The following is a 19,224-nucleotide window of genomic DNA, read 5'->3' on the forward strand; positions in this document are numbered from 1 at the left end:
AACAGCTTTCTTTCGAGATGCGATGAGGGAGAAGAGGCTACAGAGCGCTGCTCCAGAGCACTCAACGTTTCTGGAAACCATCTTGATTCTGACAGGGATCAGTGTCAAAACCAAATAACCCAAATGCTTGCTGCAGTTTCTCTCAGTGAACATGGCTATAAAAGCCTGCAAACTTACAAGAAGTTATAGTTACACAGCAGCCCAGTTACAGCTATCCAGAAAGGTATTAACACTTGTACACCTCTATATATTAATCTTTATAAATACAGCATCCTGCATGAAGAACTATAGAAAGACGTCGTTCAAGGCTGGGGATTTTTACAAAAGCTTGTGAGGGCTTTTGTTCACATCTCTGCCTTTTTTCTGCCACTCGGAAACACTTGTTCTTTCTCCTCCTTCATCTCCCACCCAGTTCTAAGCGGCTCAGTTAGTCGGAAGGTCCAACCTCTTTGCTTTGCCATTCAAAGCAGTGGGAAGGAGGCCACAACTTTCAAGAGTGAAAAGCTGAAGTGTGAGGCAGGTTAAGCTGTCAACAGAGTCCCAGGGGAAGCGGGCAGTCATAGCTCATCCCTGGAGGATGGCGCGTTGAGAGGTGACTGGGAAGGCAGAGCATCCTTGTTCTGGGCATAGCTGTGGATCTTGCCCTGCTGACGGGATTTCCAGAAATGTGCTCTGTCCCAGTCTGTTGACACAGTCTCCTTGTCCCAGATTGTAGGGGTCTCTGTGTCACTGAGGTAGCCTGGCTGCCCGGTGGAGTGCACAGTGTAAACAAGGAGGAGTTTTGCTGAAAAGGCTTTCAAGTCTCTGGACTCATAGTACTCCTTGCACTTCGCTCTAAAGAGGAGAGAAAAATCACCCCAGTAACAGAGTGAATGTTCACCAGTGCCACTGCTTATAACTGAGAGGTACAAGCCAACCCACCAAGCAAACAGATCCCAGGGAGTGGAGGAAGTTGCTGGGTGGAGTTCTAGTAGAGAGTTCTGACTCTCTACAGCCAGAATCTCCTATCTTACAACCACATACAACATGTACACCCAACACCTCCATTACCAGAGATAGCCAAGTGTCTCAGGACCGGTCCCTACTTGGTTGAGGGCCTGTGGGCAATAACCCCTCTGCAGCAGGTCTGTCACCTCCTTTGACCTGTGTCAGGAGCTCTGCTCTACAAAGCCAAAAAGCATGAGTAGCCCTTTCTCCCACCAACTAGGCTACAGAAGTGAGACATGCCAACAAGATCTGGCTTAAGGACATTAACAAGATACAGCTCACATCAACATAAGCAACAAAGACTTACTACTTACACAGGGTGCTTGTTGTACATAACTGGCAGAAATTCATCTACAGGCAGCATCCTGCTGAAAGGCTCAGCTCCGATGAGTTTCTGAGCCCCTTGGAAAGAGATTGCCTACCCCAGGGCCCAATGTGAGTAATCATCTTCCACCAAATTCATGACACTGGGAACTGCTTTCTCAGGCTCTTGCACCCGCATCCTTTTCCAGCCAATGTACTTTAAAGGGTGAAAACAACAAGGAAACTGGAACCAAAGTGAATCTGAAGCAGCTAAGACCACAATACTATTCATGTCAACCAAGGAAGGGCAAAGGGGCAATCCAAGAAGTAATCCCTGACCAGGCTCACAGACATCCAAGCCTTAACCCACTGGGTGGCAAAACTGTGAAAGACTTCAGAAGGGAGCAAAGATGACATGGTCCAAACCTCAGGACTGAACCAACACCACCCATTCCAGCATCAGCCTGCCCCAGAAGGCAGATCTGTCCTGATGGCAAGAGCCACACAGAAGTCTCTGCCACCTTCCCCTCCACTCTAGCATTAACCTGCACCTCCACCATGACACAACAGGCACGGCTGACCTCCCCTGTGTGCACAGCAGCTCCCAGGTGGCTGCAGGACAGTTACTTACATAAGCTCCCAGTCTAGCAGGGCTTGTTGAACATTCACCTTCATGTTGAACGCCACAGCTCCATGAGCTTCCTCTTATACTGGTGCTCAAAGCGCACCTCATCCTCAGTAACAAGCATCTTCTCCAGTTCTCTGTACACCAGCTGAAACAAAAGGTTCAGAAGCGATCATAGTGGCACATCCCGATCTGAAGTCGCACCATCTAGGAGCCTAGAGCTACCATCTCGTATGAGCATAGCAAACACCTCCTCAAAGGAACATGCAGCAGCCTTTGATGCCAAAGCTGCTGTTCAGAAAACACTCCTTCTTAGGAGAAAGTGTTTGTGAAGTCTGTGAAGGAGGACAATCTAGCATATCCAGAGTCTGGCCCTGACAACTTGAAGAACACACGTGCAAAGACATCCTGTATGTGGGTTCCCACATCATCATCTGATTGCTGCATTGCCCGACTTCACAGCACTGAAGTCACTCCTCCTGGCTCTAGGCTCTTTGGAGCAGTGCCCTGCCCTGCTGAGAAGTGCTGCAGCTAACACCTCCCAAGGCAGAGGGCTGTCTTCATCTGAGTAACCACTGCCATTGCCCAGTCTTCTTTCAGTACCACATCTTTCTCCCTGTCTCCGCCACACCGTACATGAAATAATCCCTCCCACTGATATGGGGCTGTGTAACTGCAGCATCTACGGCCAGCACAGCCCAGATCCTCTCAAGCATCGCTCCCCAGGTGACCAGGGACAGACAGAAGCTTTTACCACCCGAACAAGACCTCTTAGCTCAGGTAACAGAGGTGCCTGCTATTAAGCATCTCCATGACATGCCAACTCAAAAAAGCCAGTCAGCAGAGTCACTGGAGCTTGCTTCAGTTCACATGCAGAACATGAGATAAAAAGATGAAGTTTTCAAAACACCATTTATTCTTCAAAACCTTCTTGCCTTTCTCCTAAACAAACTCGCTCCAAGCAGGCTACTGGATGGTTTGCAAACAGTCATGAAAATACTCTGATAAAAATCATTCATCTCTGTTGGCAAATGGAAAGCAGAGATGAGAAAGCTGAATACTGTATTCAAGAAAATGCCCATGCCTGATCCCTTACAAATCAAGGAAAATGGTTCCATCCTATAGTTCCAGAAACCAGCATCGTACTTGATGCTCTGCCCTAGGACTGGCCGTGTGCCTTCCTCCTGCGCCTACCTTCAGCACCCTCCTGCATCTTCCTGCAGGAACACCAAGGCACCTGCAAACTCCTTACCTCCTTCTGGATGTAACAGTGACTAAGGAAGCAGCCAATCTCTCCTCCGGTTAGTGGCCTGGAAGAGTATGGCTCCCGGTATCCTGGGAACATACCGATGCTGAGAGCTTTGGGCTGACTCACGTTAAGTGCACTGAGAAAAGAGAAAACATCTATCACCAGTTAAAAGAAAAGTGAATTCAAGTCAGACACGGACACAACACGGGAAACTGCTGATGTTCAAAGAAAACCTCTATCTTGAGAAATGCCTGCCCTGGTTTCACTCAGAAGCCCCAAGAAAAATTAACTTACTGATTTACATTTCTAAATCAAGCCGACAAATCATAGCCTTATCTCTGCTAACAGCTCCGTGTGGAACCATCACTGTGGCAGGTGCTTGGCTCAGACTGTTTTCGTAAGAGGTCTTGATGGGTGCCGAAGTCTTCAAGACCGCTAGATGGCACGTGGGTTCCCATCTCCCTGAGGCCTTTTGCAACTCCCAGACCAAAAGTTTCTGCTTTGGTTTCTCCTTATAAAAAGGCCTTAACACACCTTAGAGGAAACTCGGAAAGGGCTGTGTCAGGGTTAAAGCTGTAACACAGCAGCACTGCAGCTCTAGGGTGGACAGCCTTCCCAGGAGATAATTGCTCTCACTTTTACTGCTGAATCCTTTGAAAGGTGTGCAAGCTTTACAGTTCACAGAAATCAGCATGATTTTAACCCCATTTTCGCCTTAGTCTGAACCACCCTGCCCTGGTTCTCTCACGGAAACTGACTAATTGCAAAAGAAGAAAGAAAGAGAGCAAAACTGACCAAACAGACTGTTAGGTAGATAAAAGCGATATTCACCTTTCCCCTCAGCCCACCCTTCCCCACCAGAAAGGACACCAGGGCATCCAAGGAGATGGTGTTAAGCAGTTTTGCATAACCCGCTCCTTGCAAACACCAACCACAGCCTAAACTCACTTTCCATCCACAGCCTCCACTATCTTGACCGCAATCTCCTGCTCATAGGAGGTTCGCAGCATCCGATCCCGCCTGTCTTTCCGACACTTCAGATTGATCATGAAAATCTGCATAGAAGAGAAAGCCATCAGCCTCCTAGTTTGGGACTGAGGAAGAAAAGGGAGTCCTGATCCACTCTTCTCCAGCAGCCTCACTGGAAAAGCACATCTTTTGAAAATATTGGGGGTGTTTTCATTCAGGTTACTTAGAATTTGCCAAAAAAAATTGAGTTGGTTTTGAGTTGAAAACACAAGGGGAAACTTGCTCTTTCAGGGTCAATAAAGGTGAGGGGAGACCAGTCACAGCAAAGTCTGTAACTTACAAAGATAGAGGATGCTTTGATTTATATTAAACACAGAGTACCACAGTCATCTCCAGACTCAGTCCTAGAGGAACACTGACCCACACATTTCTCCACAATGCTGCCACTGCCTCTACTGAGTATTATCAGTGAGGCCACCATTCAAGTACAAGGACACAGTAAAGAAAGGACTTTTGTCATTACTTCAGGCACCGAAAATCCACTGCTACCCCCGCCAGAGCAGAAAGCCTAGCAGAGAGCCAGCACTGGGGATAGAGATGTCTGGGCAGGGCTCCACCTAGGCCTTCAGGAGACAGACTCTCTGGTGGAGGACAGAGGACTTAAGCCCTCATTTGCAGGTACACTGCAGAGGGTCAGCGGTATTTTTCAGTCCCCAGCAAGCGAGTGCAGCCCAGTAAGGAGCAGATGAAATTCCAGCTCGGTACAAATGCAAAAATAATAAATTGGATAAATAAAGTGCAGCCACAAAGGACAACATGGAAAAAACTACACCAGCTGTGTCCCCAACACAGACACTCAAACACACAGAGCCAAATCAGGTTCAGACTTTACAATTCCTATAAACAGATGGAGCAGGATACACCAGGAAAACAAAGGCTCCCCTGATCACCACAACTCCCTTGGTCACGGTTCCACTGCCACCCTGCGAGAAGCATACACAGGGGGCTGCTGGCTCTGTGAATAACATGGGCACTGGTTAATTAAAGCATAGCAGAACCCTATCTAGTCTTCTGTTCTCAATGCCTGGCCTCTTCACAATATGAGGCAGAGTTGGGAGAGTAATTTCTGTGGCTTCTTGGGGCACTACCAGTGTCAGCAACCGTCTGTGTAGTTCACTGCTACTTTAGGCCATAGCAGAAAAATGTGGCAAGCAAGAAGGGCAAGGGGAGGAGCTGCCCCAGTAAAGAGACAGCATGCATGCTTTTCATCACTCCTGACCATACCCAGCTTGGGCTAGAATCCAGCCGACAGCCTGCGTCCCACAGCTGCTCCAGAACTCCAGTGTTTCTCTCAGGTGAGAGAAATCACTCCCTTCTGTCACTGGAAAGCAGGAGAGTTTTCCCAAAAGACTGGGTTTTGGCACAGAATGGAAGGACTGCCAAGCTGCTCTGCAGAGTCAGATGTAGAGGAAACACACAAGAACTGGGGAAATAACCTGCTTTCCAGCCCAACTTCTCCATCTCCTCCTGGCTGGATTCAAACATCCATACCTTCAAGACAGGAAGCCCAAAGATTTGCTGGGCACGACCCTTGCACACAAGTCTACACTTCTAAACATGGCTCTCATGGCAGGTACTAAGTGCCCACAGACCTGACTGGCCTTGTGTCTCTACAGCAAACAGCAGAGGCAAAGAGCACGTCCTGAGCCCTTTCCATTCTGCTCTCCAGAACTCAGCATTTCTCCCCACGTAACAAAGGCTATTTTCTCCTTGCAAAAGATTTAAGACCAAAAGATGAGGAATCGGGAAAGAGCTAACTACGTGAAAAGATAATATACTCTGAGGGAAATGGCTGGAAGCTCACCAGCAGGGAGAACCCAGGTCCTCTAGGTGATGAATGGACGATCGACTGAAAGAGAGGAGAGATCCCAAAGCAGCACCTTCACGTACATGTTGCATCGATACAAGGTATCGCCACGTGTTTTCATCACTGGGCTGAAAGCCCCAAGGAGCTGGCATTTGAAGTCAAGCCAGGAGCGGGTACAGCAGAAAGCATCCACAGTGCAAAGCAGAAGCCAGCAGCCATGTGCCAGGCACACATTATGACAAAAATCTGAGTTCTGCAGCATCTGCTCCACCTGAAAGATGCATCTTTGCTTTTGATCTGGGGAAGTTGAGGGATTTTATGAATTGAGGTTCACCTGACTGTGAAGGGATTACATCCCCGGGGAGAAAATGGAAAACCACATATCAAAACCGCATGAGAACAATCAGATCAGGATGCAGGTTCCCAGAAGCTGAGCTGCTGGCAAGACAGCTCCACAAACATTAACTGGGGGTACTGGGAGTGAGGGTGGCATGTGAGATGTCCATCATGGCAGGGCACAGCAACTTACTCATAGCCTCGATTAGTGTGTGCGCAAAGTTCTCAGTTTCTTCTTGCAGTGTCTGCTGTGATTTCAGGGGCATGGGAAGGAAACTATAGTGTTCACAGTTGCAGATGAACATCTATATTCCTGGGGATCATACAAAAAAGGAAATTAGACCTTTACCAGCAGATTTCACTGCTTTGTTGCTGCATCGCCACAATCCAGCTATATGCCAGGACCTCAGTCCCAAGAAGGTCTGCTTCATAAGCAATCAATCAAAAAACACCACAGTGCCATTTTCCAGCTTATTCGGCCCGCAGCAAGTGACCTCTCCTATGAAATCAATTTTTACTTGCTCCCTAACAGCAGGTACTTTTACCCTGCAATCAGTTTCCCTCTAGGAGAGACTGGAAACCCTCCTCTTAGAACAGATAAAGGGTCTTTTTCAGCCTTTGCCTTCATGCTACAAAACCAAGCATACAGCAGAGGCATAACTGCCCTTTAGCAGAAGCAGTGTCTGATACGCAGACACATACAGCAGGACTCCTGTGGGTACCTGGGGAGTACCACAGGAACCCCCATCCCCAAAACCCCACCTGTTCTGCTCAGACCTGGCACCTCACCTGGCAATCCCTTCATAAACCCAGAGCCAAAAGCAGCAACAGGTTTTCAGCCTCTGAGTAAGCCAGCCTCAAGTGATACAACGGGCTTCCACCTGCAGCTGTGATGAAGGAGATGCAGCAGCAATCCTAGGACATGGGGCCTCTCTCCCTGCACACAGGGCTCAGCAACGGCCTCCAAACAGGGGATGGGGAGCAGAATATGACAGGACAAGTGGGAATAGCGTTAACATGAAAGAAAGGAGATTTAGGCATTAGGAAGAAGTTCTTCACTATGAGGGTGGTGAGATACTGCCACAGGTTGCCCAGAGAAGCTGTGGCTGTCCCACCCCTTGAAGTGTTTAAGGGCAGGGTGGACGGGGCTTTGAGCAACCTGGTGTCCCTGCCTGTGCCAAGGGGGTTGCAACCAAAAGGATCTTTAAGGTCTCTTACAACATAAATCAGTCTATGATTCTATAAATGGGGTTCAAAGGTAGGGGAAACACATGGGTTTCAAAGTTCACAGTGAAGGGTGGAAGCATTTTTACTTGTGACTGGGCAGGCAGCATGTGGCATTTCACGACACGGAACTCAAGTTAATGCAGACTCAAATCCTCATTTATTGTCACAAAGCCCTTTTTATTCCCTCGTTCGGTACTTTCCAGCCTGCACATACATACCACGTTCAATCTCTTTGGACCCTGTGAAACCCTCCACGTAAACAGACCAATCACAATGTTGCCAAATTTCAAGTGGCAAAAGACTGTGAGGATTAGTTCCAATCACTGGTGTGGGTAGAACTTGTTGACAATCAGGACACGATTGTATAATTTGCCTCACCTGGTCCTGAGTTAGCTGACATTTAAGAGCTTTTGCATTTTGATGATAAAATTCATGGGGTAAGTGAGCTTGTGCAAAACGGTCAAGTAAGACTGTTAAGACCTGCAAGCCTATCAACCTGTGCATTTCCCCCACTTATAGGTCCAGGTACAGAAGTATGTGAGCGTATATGCCGTATAAAGTATGGGTGTACCCGACGATCCAGAGCCACTTGAGCTCCCAAAGAAGGGCAAATAATGCTCCGTTGGAAATTTCCTTCGAAAAGGCATGTTCTAGCCTAGAAACAAGGCCTGCCACACAGGCAGAATCTGTAATAATATTTATTGGAGTAGTCCATAATTTAAAAACATAGACTACAGCAGAGAGTTCTACCATCTGAGGTGATCCTGTGACAATGTGCATATCATTTTTCCAGTGTCCTTCTTTATCGTTCCAAACTATTGCTGCTCGGCCTGTCTTACCAGACCCATCAGTGAATACTGAGAGGGCCCCAGTTATTGGCGTAATAGTTAATTGTGAAGCAGGCAAAAGGGAAAGAGAAAGTAAGGATTGCACAATTTTGTGTCCTGGGAAATGAATACTAATTTGCCCTGTAAAATCTGCTAGAGCACACTGAAAAGCAAAAGACTGGTGAGTTAAAAAGGTTAGTTGTTTTGTATCAAGAGGCAGATAGATAATGTTAGGTTCAACACCATCTAAAGTCAATAACCGCTCTCTCCCTTTCTGAATGACCATAGCTATCATTTCAATGGCTGTTGTAACTGTTTTTCCAAAATTATGTGACAAAAATATCCATTCCAAAATAATAAATGGATCTGCATCTTGAGGAACCCACTGTGCTAACAGCCCATAGGGTTGAAAAGATGAATAAAAAATAAAAAGGCTAATAGGGTGGTCCATTTTTTGCCTATGAGCAACTTGACTGGTTAATTGTACAACCACTCTATCAAGGGCGGTTCACGCAGAGGGGGTGAGTGTTCGAGGAGACGTCAAACATGGATCTCCCTCCAATAACTTGAAGAGGGGACGGAGTTCTTCTGTAGATATTCCCAAGAGAGGACGGATCCAATTTATGGTTCCTAAGAGTTTTTGTAAATCATTTAGAGTCTTTATTCCGGTCCTCAGGGTGATATTCTGTGGTTGAATGTTCTGTTCGGATATTTTCTATCCTAAATATTTCCAGGGTGGAGCTTCTTGAATTTCCCTTCTGCAGTTTGGAATCCTGCTGTTGAGACTGCTTGGATCACTTGCCATTTTACTTTTTGGGCTGTTTGTTCTGATTCTGCAGCAATTAAAATGTCATCCATATAAAGATAGATTAAAACATTCTCAAAGCACTCTTGTATAGGGCTCAAAACTGCTGCTACGAATTGCTGACATAGTGTAGGACTGTTTTTCATGCCCTGTAGCAACACTTTCCAATGATATCTTTTATCTGGCTCTACAGCATCGATAGAAGGCACAGAAAAGGCAAATCGTGGTGTATCTTGTGGAGCAAGAGGTATCACGAAAAAACAGTCTTTTAAATCAATAAGAGTCCATGTTTGTGGTAAGATTGTTGGCAAGGGGAGCCCAGGTTGCAAAGCTCCCGTATCTTCAATGACCTCATTTATCTTTCTTAGGTTGTGTAAAAGCCTCCAAGCATTATTTTTCTTTTGAATCACAAAGACAGGTGTGTTCCATGGGCTGGCTGTGGGGACTACATGACCAGCTTTCAGCTGTTCATCCACCAATTTGTCTAATTGCAGCAGCTTTTCTTTTGGGAGGGGCCACTGATATATCCACCCAGGCTCATCTGATTTCCAGGTTAAAGGTGGGACCTGCGGCAAAATACTGGCCCCTAGGAAAAATCCGTGGCCTTCTATGATAGGGCTACAGAATTGATGGATAAGGGTAAAGCAGCTGATGTCATCTACCTAGATTTGTGCAAAGCGTTTGACACTGTCCCACACAACATCCTTCTCTCGAAATTGGAGAGATAACAATTTGATGGATGGACCACCCGGTGGATAAAGAACTGGCTGGATGGCCGCACACAAAGGGTTGTGGTCAATGGCTCGATGTCTGGCTGGAGACCCGTAATGAGTGGTGTCCCTCAGGGATCGGTGTTGGGACCGGTCTTGTTTAACATCTTCATCGCTGACATGGACAGTGGGATAGAGTGTGCCCTCAGCAAGTTTGCCAATGACACCAAGCTGTGTGGTCCGGTTGATACGCTGGAGGGAAGGGATGCCATCCAGAGGGACCTTGACACACTTGTAAAGTGGGCTGATGCCAACCTTATGAAGTTTAACCACGACAAGTGCAAGGTCCTACACCTGGGTCGGAGCAATCCCAGGCACAGCTACAGGTTGGGCAAAGAAGAGATTGAGAGCGGCCCTGCAGAGAAGGACTTGGAGGTGCTGGTCGATGAGAAAATGAACATGAGCCGGCTGCAGTGTGCGCTCACAGCCCAGAAAGCCAACCGTATCCTGGGCTGCATCAAAAGGAGCGTGACCAACAGGTCGAAAGAGGTGATCCTGCCCCTCTACTCTGCTCTTGTGAGACCTCACCTGGAGTATTGTGTGCAGTTCTGGTGTCCTCAGCATAAAAAGGACATGGAACTCCTGGAACAAGTCCAGAGGAGGGCCATGAGGATGATCAGGGGACTGGAGCACCTCCCATATGAAGATAGGCTGAGAATGTTGGGGCTGTTCAGCCTGGAGAAGAGAAGGCTGCGCGGGGACCTAATAGCAGCCTTCCAGTATCTGAAGGGGGCCTATAGGGATGCTGGGGAGGGACTCTTCGTCACGGACTGTAGTGACAGGACAAGGGGTAACGGGTTAAAACTTAAACAGGGGAAGTTTAGATTGGATATAAGGAGGAAATTCTTTCCTGTTAGGGTGGTGAGACACTGGAATCGGTTGCCTAGGGAGGTTGCGAGTGCTCCATCACTGGCAGTGTTCAAGGCCAGGTTGGATGAAACCTTGTGTGGGATGGTTTACTGTGAGGTGTCCCTGCCCATGGCAGGCAGGTTGGAACTAGATGATCTTGAGGTCCTTTCCAACCCTAACTATTCTATGATTCTATGATTCTATGTATTCCCCATTGGCTTAAACAGTCAGTCTCTGCCCCATAAGGTAGGAGATCTGTATAACACAAAAGGCCTAATCGACACAGATCTCCCTTCTGGTCCAAAAATAGCAACAAGCTCTCTGCTCTGCTTCGGAGAGGTTCGACCACCAATCCCCACTAATGAGGCATGAGCATCCATTAAAGGCCAATGATCGGGCCATTGTGATGCAGAAATTACTGTAACATCTGATCCACTATCGACTGTTCCCTGAAAAGTAATGTTTGTCCCCTGTAATTTTAAAGTACAGGACAACTGGGGTTGGTCCAAAGTTAATTGTTGAGTCCAATAAATTTCAGGTACCACTGTAGAGTTAAAACATTCTGAGCCCTGCACAGTATGGACAGCATCCGGTAACTGGGGTGAAAAATACATTAATTGTGCGATTCGACTTCGGAGTCCACACCATTATTTTAATTTCTCCTTCAAAGTCAGCATCTATGACCCCTGGCAGCACAAAAAGACCCCTTATTGCTGTAGAGGACAGTCCAATTAACAATGCTGCCTTTTCATGCCCGAATGGGCCATATGTGCCTGCTGGAATAAGCACAACTAATGTGTCTTGAATTACTGTCTTTCCCAAGGTGGCCAGGTCCACTCCAGCACTGCCGCTTGTGCTGGCAGGCAAACTGCAGCAGCTCCCCAAGGGGGCCATTCGGAGGGGTAATTTATTGTCATGGCGTGGCCCCTCGCCACGCTCTGCCAGGCATTTCCTGGTAAAGTTACAGGCTGGCCATCCCTGTCAAATTTCAATTTGCAATGACTTACATAATGACATCCTTTACAACAGAGCGAGCAAATTCCAGGTGCTCCCCTTTTATTATTTGCTTTTATTTTCGGACATTCTTTTTTCAAATGGCCGTACTGACCGCACGAATAGCACTGCTGTGGCTTAGCCACAAATGCCGCAAATGCTTCTGCAACCAGAGACAGGTCATGTTGTCTAGACCCAACATTCATACAAGCATTTAGCGTATCATCTATGCTCGGATCTCGTAATGGCCACAATAGTTTCTGACAGTCACAGTTAGCATTCTCAATAGCAAGTTGTTTGAAAATATATTCACGTGCTTTCTCACTATCAATCTGTTTCTCCAGAGCCTCATTAAGTCAGTCTAAAAACTTCATAAATGGCTCATTTGCCTCTTGTTTGATTCAGACAAAAGGCTGTCTCTCTTTACCAGCGTCAGGGACAATTTTCAAAGCTCACAGTGCCAGTTGTTTAACTTGCTGCAAGCCTGCCTGGCAAATCCTAGCTTGTGCAGCACTGGTGCCAAAATCAGCCTGACCCAGCAATACATCAACAGTAACTGCTCACAGTGGGTTATGCGCCCTCAATGCTAAATTTTCAGCAGCCTGGGTGCCTGCGAACTGCCTCACTTTCAATTCCCACATAGTAAATTGCATGTCCGTCATTATCAAACAAAACGTTTTGAAATCATTTGGGATAAATACATGAGTACCACAGATAGACTGTATCAAATGAGTTGTATATGGGGCCCCGAGTCCATGGTCCATCACCATTCGCCTGGTATCTTTGATAAGAGCATACGAGAGACCTTCCCACTACGGGTCCTGATCCGGCACATACACCACCGGGAAAGCACTCAATACATCTGCATCCCCCGCCTGTCTCGCTTCTCCCTTTACAGCTGCCCATTTGTCATAAGGATCTGGGGGATATAAATCAGGCTCCTTTTCCTGATCCACAGGCCCCGGGTCAAAAGGACCATCCAGGTCAGCATCAGAATTACCAGTTGGCAGAACCACAGGAGCAACAACAGCAAACCGATTTTTTAATCTCACCGCAGAGTCTGGCAAAGAGGGGGGTAGTGAGGAGCTGAAGGTGCCACTTCTGCCTCCTGTGCTTGTGAGCTGGCATGAAGTTTTAAAGTTTCAGAAATAACCCGCCACGGGCTCAATAAATTGGCAGCAACTTTATAATTGTTTGTAGCACAGTCCCACAAATTAATACCAATTTTGCCCCAAATCTCCAGGGTATAAGTACTAGATGGATTGACTTTTGATGCCCAGAGAAGGATACTTTTCAATTCTTCCTTATCAACGTTTTTTCCCATACTGCTTAGGAATCTACAGCAAAAACTTCTAGAACACTTCCCTGCTCCTTTGTTAAAGCAGACCCCACAGTTCTCAGCCTGCAAGAGGCAATCCTCACGGCTTGAATTCGCTTCCTTTCAGCGTACACCTTTGCTTACATTCATCAAGCAGTTCAGCTGAGCCACGCCACCGGATTGACAATTAATCACCTTTCATGCTCCACGTGGTGGGCGCCATTTGTGGCATTTCACGACACAGACTCAAGTTAATGCAAACTCAAATCCGTGTTTATTGTCACAAAGCCCTTTTTACCCCCTTGTTCGGTACATTCCAACCTGCACATGCATACCACGTTCAATCTCACTGCACCCTGCAAAACCCTCCACGTAAACAGCCCAATCACAATGTTGCAGACCCTCTCACAACCCCCACATCCTCTAGCCTCCGTCTGAGATTCCCACCACAACTACATCCAGGCCCATCCTCCCGAGGCTTGCTCTTCGACCTTCCCTGTCCTTCAACTGCCCAGCTCATCGCCGCAGGGCTTGTTAAGCACTAATGCCTCAGAGCTCTCTCCCAAACTGTTCCCCTTGACTCCCCACAGCAGGACTCACCCCTGAGCAAAGGAAAGCTGCATTTGTTACACACCTGCGAGGGGTGTGGTGGTTCAGATGAAAGGGAAGCAGTCCTCCTGTGGGAGAGGAAGCCCTGCCCTGCCTGTGGGCACAGAAGGGTGCAGGTCTAGCAGAGCAGGCAGCCTCAGAGAGGGAAAAGTTCAAACAAACCCAGCGTGCCAAGGGGTGATGGAAGCTTTTGTCTGCGCTTTGCAAGGAGTCTGTCAGATCACAGTCAAGCATCTTCCTGCTTCTGTTTGCTTTGGCTACAAAATAAGACAGTATGTTTTCACCTGTGCTGGCAAAAGACTTTGAGGAATATATATGATGGCCATCTTGGAAGTGCCAAGCTGCTCTGTACAGTTTCTCTAAGGTGTATTTTAAAGCACATGCAGATGGCTTCAGCAGTAAGTAAAACGAGCTTAAACACAAACGCACTGAATTTCTGAGTGGTTTGAAGTACATCCCACAATAAACGGGGACATAGTTTGCAAGTTTAATATGGGTCATTTAGAATAAAAAGAAAAAGCAAAACCTGCATCTTGAAGACCCCTGCCCGCATGAGGAAGACTCCATACTTCATCCTCAAGACCCCTGCCCATGATCACTGGAGAGCAGTGTGCAAGCACCGAAAGGAAGGAGAGTTATGATAATAAATTCCTGGAGCTAGTTATAATGTTCCCCTCCTATATGCGGGCATTATGGATATGTATATGGCTAATGCAGTAGTGAAAGTTTATAAACCTGTAACAAATGCTAATCAGTGCGCCCCTGGCTACCGCGCCCAGCGCTGTTGCTTCTGCTTTATTGCCTCTGTCCCTCAATAAAACCCTGTTATCTCCATGAGATGAGTGGCTTCGTATTTCACAATCTGGAACATCTCCTTGGGCTGACTCTTCCCCTTGTCTTGAGGCGTAAAAAAGATTTCACCACTTGTGACCATGGATCAGATGCTTCTTAGTCCAGAAATAAGGATCTTAGCTTATGGCCTGAGAAGCTGAATATCTAACAGCTATTTCAGGCTGTGCCATGGCTTTCTCTCTGCTGCAGGGAATGGGTCGCCGGTCTCCCAAACAAATAGTCATGGTATTTTGACTAATGAAGGGATCTCAGAAGTTAGCAGAAAGTTCCCCAAAACTTGAAGGAATACAGGTTTGGGTATCTTAGTTTTGTATTGCTTTCTCAGCCGGATGAGAAATTAAGGGTCTGCATTTCTGCAAGTTACAGCTCTGTGCTGTTTCTCAAAGGTGCATTTAAAAGCACACACGAGTAAACTGAGCTTAAACGCACACGCACTGCACATGGCGTGCTGCTCAGCGCCTTCACCCCTGCCAGGCCAAGCCCTCAACCGACACAAGACGCCCGGCCTGCCGCCGGCGCGTTGGGCTCCGGGGCCTCCCTTCGGCGAGGGGCGGAAGCAAGGGGGCAGGCGGGCGCGGCTGAGGGCGAAGGCCAGCCTGCCCGGGGCGGGTGTGGGTTGGGCCAGGACGGGCCTGGGCGGGTGCGCGGCCTCAGCCCCCTCCCGGGGGTGACCCTGCCCCCGAGCGCCAGCCGCTTGGTGCCTGCCGTCTCCAGCACAGAGCCGGTTTGCTCCTCTCGGGACCACTCGCGGCTCTCTGGGTATATTCGGGTTAAGGGATCTATAAAGAGAGACCAAGCGTACCTGGTGGGAAGGCTAACACGGATACATTAGGTTCATCTGTAAGATCCAGAGCTAAGTGTGTCTAAGCTCCAGGGCTCATCTCACAACAATTTACAGAGCTGTGGGAATGTATGGAAAACTCCATGCAGCTTAAGAAGATGCACACTGCTGCTGCCATGGAATGGCGTGATCTGCAGATCTCCTCCATCACTGGTGCAGCGGTAGTGTTTGTATGGAAGTTCTGGTGGTTAAAGATCATGGCAACCGCAGAGGAACTGGCCCATCAAGTTACTGGAGAGCAGGTGGGAAGGATTACCCATTCCCAGGAGCTCTTACACAAACGCTAATGGATGGGAAAGCACAATGCATGCAGACTGTCCCTGCAGACTCAGGCCTCTCTTTACCACAGTGTGTGTACAGGTATGCTTCCTCTGGTCCATCTTAAAAGCAGAGATGAACTATTTACCAGTTTCCACATTCTGGTCTTTTTTTTACATGTATCACATCACTTGCTTGAACATAGATGCGCCCCCCTGGGTGGTAGAGACCATTTCTACAGAAATAGGAATAAAATAGCATCCCAATGCTTCCCCCCTCTTTATTATCATTTTTTTTCATCCTAAGAATTTTAAGGTTACAAAAATTTGCAGCCACTGAAAAAGCCTTTCCCTAGTACTGTAATGATACTGCTTTATAAAAGCGGACTAATTTTTGCAATTGTTAATTCAACGGAGTTGTTTCATGCTGTGCCATGGCTGATTTTCTGCTGTTGGGAACGGGTGTCAGGTCTCCCAAACAACTAGTCATGGTATTCTAATGAAGGGATCTCAACAGTTCGCCAAAAGTTCCTCAAAATTTGTAGGAATACAGGTTTGGGTATTTTAGTTTTGTATCGCTTTCTCAGCCGGGTGAGAAATTAAGGGTCTGCATTTCTGCAAGTTACAGCTCCATATTCTCAAAGGTGCATTTAAAAGCACACGCAGACGGCTTCAGCAGTGAGTAAAAGGAGCTTAAGCGCACACACACTGAATGTGGCGTGCTGTTCAGCACCTTCACCTTCGTAGGCCAAGTCCCCAGCTGATACAAAATGTCCTCACTTGTTTGGAATTGGTGCCGCTGTGGCAGTTTGAGTCAGATCATCAGGAAGTGGCTGCAACTTTCATTATTATTTAGTTAGTGTTTCTGTAATTTCTTTGGGATCAAAGGCAAGAACTTGGTTTGATGTAGTACCCAGGCTGGTATTTTAAACTACTATTTAAGTGCCCTGAGATTTTTCTCATATCCGTTTTTTGTGAAGTTCCATGACATGGAGCAATACAGCAGTGCTGAAACCAAAGTTCAAGGCAACTGGAAAACAGTGTTTTGATCTGGGACCAGAGAATCTTTCAGAGTTCCCACCTGCCCATCCCAATATGCAAGAATTTGTTCTAGATCTGGCTGAGAAATCTGTCCACAGTGTTCAACATAGAGAAATCTGTCCACAGTGTTCAACATAGATGTGTGTGTATGGAGATTCGGAGGATTTGGATAGCTGAATTCTATACTTTTATCCCTTGAAAGTCAATGCAAGTCCTTGCAAGCATTTTGGAAAGCTGCTTATGGGCTTTGGAGCCTGCTCCAGGAATAAACAGCAATGAGACGTAATTCCAGCACTTTTCCCCCCTTGTTATTATTTTCTTTTTTTCATCCTAGTAATTTTAATGTCACAAAAAATTACAACCACTGAACGGAAAAGGTCTTTCCCTAGTACTGTAATGATACTGCTTTATAAAAGCTGACTAATTTTTGTATTTGGTAATTCAGCTGAGTTGTTGGACGTTTTCCACATTTTGGAGCAGGGAGGAAAGGAAGCACTGCATAGTATCATTGATGCAAGTAATGAAAAAGTTCAAGGGCACCTAATGTCAGAGACAGATAATGGTTTATGGTTGTCCCAACCAACATTATATGTCCCAGTATGCTGATTCATAGCCTGCTAGGTAAGCTTCAATTCAAGTGAGAGTATGAAGTTTTTGACAGTGTAGTTAGTTAAATCAACATAGATGTGTGCGTATGGAGCTCTTTCAAATGCGCAGCTTGTGACTGTTTTTCTTTCTTTCTTTCTTTCTTTCCTTCTTTCTGGCTTTCTTTCTGTTGTGTAGCTCTCTGAATCCTCCACTCGGGTATTCTGTGGATCCATTCACTTGGGGGAGTGTCTGGAAACACGACCCCAGCTGTGACCATCTCGAAGGAAAAGGACTCCTTAACTAATACTGCACATAAAGATTGTAGTAGATAGCATAGGATAGGTTATCATGGGATAGGATGGGATGGGATAGGATGGGATGGGATGGGATGGGATAGGATGGCATGGCATGGCATAGGGTTGCATAGGATAGGATAGTTAAAAAGATTTTATTTTTCAAAGCCATAGGCAAGACATAGATCGTAAGCAGCCCTTATTGAAAAGTCTTTGAGTTACATTAATATTAGTCATGTATTTTACAATTCTATAAGAGGGTACACTTAGCATGGTTTCACACTACAATTAGTATAGTTTATTTATATTATTAGTACAGTGTATGTTAGTGTCAGTTTCCACTACTGTAAGGTTTACCACTTCTATTTACAAGTACCAACACGTAGCTCCTAGTCCAAATAGTTCAATAATACCAATTAAGTTTTTTTTGAGAGAGTAAAGATAGTGCATTTCCATAGTTTACACTTTCCATTACATTGCATATGAAAAAGATGTTTTTAACTGCTTTCCTGCAATCTGTATACATAAATATTAAATGTTTTTTCTACTGGTATTTGCCTCTAGTTAATCTATGTTCTTAGCTTAGACTTTCTTACTGCATGTCAGGTTGGGGGGGTTTGTTAGTTTGGTGTTGGTTTTGGGTTTTATTCAACACCTTATACCACCTCTGTCGCTCTGTTCAACTTCATCACTTTTACTGTTGGAACTTCTTCCAGCTCCCGCAACTCATCTTCCCTGCCCCCTTGAGAACTTGAAACACCACGTTTCAGCTGAATGCCCTGAAGGTGCAACCCTTCAGCTACAACCTTCCTTCAGCATTGTTTTTATTTTCAACATCACATCCAGCAACAAGGCATGGACTGGTTGTAACACCGCCAGCGTTACTGGTGTGCATCTTGTTTAAATTCGTGCAGTTTTTTATGAGGGTGGCTTCTCTGTTTCAACAACAGTGCGGCTAGAAGCGGTTGTCCAAGTAAACCAGTCTCACCTGCGTTACCCATCCAGTCGCAGCGGCTTATCATGAGCTCCGTGTAGTCCAGTTGCATGCTGCAAGAGTGCAATGAGCTTGTTGAGAGCTAGAGGTAAACGTCAGGAAAGCAAAAACCATCCCAGTGCTTCAGCCATGCACACCAACCTGCTACTGCTCTGGGATATTTTGTGCTCTTTTTTGAGCTTGCAGTTTAATGATTTCTGCTGCGGCTAACTGGGCATCTGAGATTATACACAAATTTTACAACTGATGCTTCATGGAATTGTTCTCTTTTGGTGCAGTGAATGATTTCTACAGCAAGTTAATAAATGTAGAGTGGCTTTGAGTGTTTGCATCTTTTCCCCATTGTCCCCATCATGGCATTTTCCCCTCCTGGCCTCACAGCCATTACTTTTGTTGGGGTTTTTTCCCCTTCTCTGCACACAATCCTAAGGGTTGGAGTTTACACAGCACAGCTGCTTATTCTACCTCTTAACACAGTCCCTCTTCCCCTCAGACCTCTCACACAGATGACCCGCCATTCACAAGTCACTTCAGCACTAGGGGAGACTCCTAAAGTCACTGCCAAAGTCACACCGAGTCCCTGAACTATGGCAGTTGCCTTTGCTATGACTTTCATGACAACTG

The 19,224-nt window shown here is 46.5% G+C and overlaps 1 pseudogene; it reads right to left on the bottom strand.

The window, feature by feature from the left end:
• Window positions 1–557: 557 nt before the first annotated feature.
• On the bottom strand, window positions 558–8,210 carry LOC136011350 (procollagen galactosyltransferase 2-like; annotated as a pseudogene).
• Window positions 8,211–19,224: the final 11,014 nt, after the last annotated feature.

The sequence above is a fragment of the Lathamus discolor genome, chromosome 3, assembly GCF_037157495.1.
Source record: "Lathamus discolor isolate bLatDis1 chromosome 3, bLatDis1.hap1, whole genome shotgun sequence".
Classification (NCBI taxonomy): domain Eukaryota; kingdom Metazoa; phylum Chordata; class Aves; order Psittaciformes; family Psittacidae; genus Lathamus; species Lathamus discolor.